General features: G+C 43.5%; 1 pseudogene; it reads left to right on the top strand.

The window, feature by feature from the left end:
- Positions 1-2,246: 2,246 nt before the first annotated feature.
- LOC137954885 (26S proteasome regulatory subunit 7-like) lies at positions 2,247-2,991 on the top strand (annotated as a pseudogene).
- The last annotated feature ends 548 nt before the right edge of the window (positions 2,992-3,539 follow it).

Here is a 3,539-nt window from a genome sequence, read left to right as displayed (position 1 = left end):
GCGTTTCGCACCCTCTACCCATACTTTGAGCTTGAGGACAAGCTCTTTCTCCAAGGGGGGTGATGTTATGGACTCCATAGCATCACGAGTTATCCATAGGCATAGGAATTAAATTATGTCAATTTACTTTTCATGTAATTTCAATTCGATTTGGTTTACTTTATTTGGTTTGGTTTAATTTGGGTTGGTTCAGTGTAATGTGGCGTGAACCACTTGACCTATGGGTCATCTTTGTATTTTCGTCCTCAACCCTATTTAGGGGGACGTGAAGGAAAAAAGAGGCAAGTATTGAGAAAATTATATTTTACAGGTCAGATTCTCCCTAAGAGGTCTAGGTCGGATTTCTCCCTTTGAGGTCCAAGGTTGAGCTTCCTCCGAGGCTCCTTCGTTCTAATTGAGTTCCACCATTACTCGTTCAAGAAACAAGAATTATCTTCCAACGTCAAGATCATCCATGGAGGGAAGAGAGGAAAGAAGGGTGACTCGATCCATGGCAAGGGAAGAACCTAACATACTTGAACATGGACAGTGCTTTATCCAAGTATCCAACCCTTTACTAGAGAAGTATTGCAAAGCATGGTTCAAGATTTTCAGGTTTGAAAAATAATGCAAAAGTGATCATTGGGACTCTGGTATTAGCCAAGAATCCTTGTCTTCACCCAGGAGATATTCGGATTCTGGAAGCTGTTGACGCTCCTGGGTTGCATCATCTTGTTGATTGTCGCCATGGCTGTCCTGCATATGGTCTCACTTGCGTGGCAGAAATGGGGGGACAAGGTTCCAGCACCAAACCGGGTGCCAAGACAACAACACAATATAAATTGTTGACTGCTAAAACTACTGATGGGCGTGCTGTCTATGCTGATGGGTTTGGTTCAGCAGCCAAATTTAAAAAAGACAGTGTGGACAGCAGTGCTTATAAGCATCTTGCACTTGTTGCCGATGTGAAGGTGGAATCTGACAGTACTGTTACCAATGTGTTTGCAAATGTTGATAGCTTGACCAACCGAAATGGCGATGCAAAACTTCTTTCTGAAGCTGTTGGAGCTAGGTCAAAGGCGATACGAACATTGAAGGGACGGTTTGAGCAGATTTATAAGGTGACTGGAGACAAGTACCAAGGGCTGCACCTGTACTTGACAAACCTGGTTGACAGCATAGATGATGAGAAGCTGAACCAATTGTTTTCTGAGTTTAGTCTACTTACTTCATGAAAGGTTTTTGCAGTGGCCTTGTTAAATGTGTTGCGTGGTATATATGCTATCATAACAGGTAGTTCGCATGGCCCTATTGTGAGAGGAGATTCATAGGGTATTAAATTCAATTTGCCATTTCTTGGTTCTACGAAGTATGGAGATATATTTCTTGGTTCTGCACAGAAGGCTATTGCCAGTGGGGAAATGGTTAATGTGAACCTTGCCTGGACAGAAGCAGTGGCCCACCCAGACGACTGGGTGGAGTATGCGTTGTGGACCAATAGCAATGTTGAGCGTGGGCCTACGTGTGACATGCTGATACAGTTTGTGAAGGCTTTCAAGGGTGCAGCACAGTTACTTGAACAAGGCGGATACAGCCAGTTCACTTCTCACTACATAACGTGGTACTGTCCTCAGGCATTCACATTTCTGAATGGCATTGCTGCTCAGATGTTTTGGGTGCGTCACTATGGGGCTCAAGCTGTGGTTGAAGGGGTTGGTGATCATGGGTATGAGTACCTGCCGGGTGGTACTGTAGCAGTACTTGAGAAAACTGGTAGCAAATGTGTTCTGGATGGTCCACTTCCCCTTTATGTTTCTCAGATGATTCCTGCCTCTGATAAAGGTCGATTTGTTACCCTTGGGCATCCCTATGCATGTAAGGTCTGCACTGGTATGATGGTCAGCATTATGGGCCCAACTTCTGCACCGGGCCAGCAAAATGATTTATATATGCCCAACGTCCAGAGAACTGTCATTTCGATGAGAACAGTGCTGGAGTCAGATGTCGTTGTTCCTTGTGGCCATACAGAGTCTCAGGTTCGATTGGATCAGTTCCTTAATGCTACTTTGACTGGTATGAAAGAAGTAGTTGCTCACCCAATTCGAGCCAGGAAGTTCTTTGTGTCCCCTATGGTGCGTGTTGCTGTCCAATGCAGCATTGCTTCAAATCTTTCCAAGCTTGTGGACGGGTTGAAATTGCTAGCCAAGTCCGATCATATGGTTGTGGGTTTAGGGGATAAGGTTTCTCCAACAGATATCTAAGAAGGCATGCGCGTGGGTGTTGATCACAAAATATATCAGATTCAGATTCCTTTGCCTCCAAAATTTGATCCTAGTGTTACTGTGATGACTGTTGAAGAAAAGCCTGACGTGACATACAATGATGTTGGTGGTTGTAAGGAGCAGATTGAAAAGATGCGAGAAGTTGTAGAGCTGCCTATGCTCCATCCTGATAGGTTTGTTCAGCTGGGAATTGACCCGCCAAAGGGAGTTCTCTACTATGGTCCTCCAGGGACAGGTAAGACTCTCTTAGCTAGAGCTGTAGCCAACATAACAGTTGCCTGCTTTATTCGTGTTATTGGTAGTGAGCATGTCCAAAAATATGTTGGTGAAAGGACAAGGATGGTCAACGAACTTTTACAGCTGGCTCGTTCAATGACGGCTTGCATTTTTTTTTTATGACGTGGATGCCATAGGTGGTGCTCGTTTTGATGATGGTGTTGGTGGTGCTAATGAAGTTTAGTGTACAATGCTTGACGTTGTTAATCAGCTTGATGGGTTTGATGCTCATGGTAATATCCTAGTCCTGATGGCTACAAATAGACCTGATACATTGAATCCAGCATTGTTACGTCCTGGATATCTAGATCATAAGGTTGAATTCGGTCTACCTGACTTGGGAGTTGGGGCGTCTAGAGGGAGGACACCGCTCCGTGGATGCTACTTGTGCACAAGTGGAGACGTCGGCTTACAGACTCTACTTTCGAGCTTGAGGACAAGCTCCTTCTTCTAGGGGGTTTAATGTTATGCACACAATAACATTATTATTTTAATTTTTTTCTTTAATTTACTTTATTTATTTCAGTTTTAGGCTATAGGGGTATTTTTAGAATATTTTATTTATAGGGGTATTTTTGTAATATTTTATCTTAAACCCTAACAGGGTGAACCCTATTTAAGGGGTAAGAGTAATGAGAAAGGGAAGCACTGATTTTAGGTTAAACATTAGGTTAAACAGGCTTGGAGCTCTCCTAACCAAGCTCTAGGGTTTTCAAGCTTTCCCTTTGGCTTGATCTTCGTCTTCCTCTTCCTCCTCCCTACGAATCCTTGTGTCAGACCTGGGACAATAACATCTTCCTCCAGTTTTCTCCCAATGGGTCTCTCTCCCTTTTTCTCCATGAGCTAAATCCATGGAGTCCTAAAAATTAACATAGATCAATGCCTATAGACCCACTACCTAAAAAGTGGAGTGTGCCCAACATCCAGCTTGAGTCAAGTCTTTTTAATCTTCACCCAAGAGGTGTTTTTGTTTAAGCTACCCTTAGTAAGTGACTAGTCTCT

Source organism: Aristolochia californica, unplaced genomic scaffold (genome assembly GCF_029961685.1).
Source record: "Aristolochia californica isolate CCGP_79_NKW_82.1479 unplaced genomic scaffold, dmAriCali1.0.hap1 SCAF_2, whole genome shotgun sequence".
Classification (NCBI taxonomy): domain Eukaryota; kingdom Viridiplantae; phylum Streptophyta; class Magnoliopsida; order Piperales; family Aristolochiaceae; genus Aristolochia; species Aristolochia californica.
This window is presented reverse-complemented; position numbering and strand designations above follow the sequence as displayed.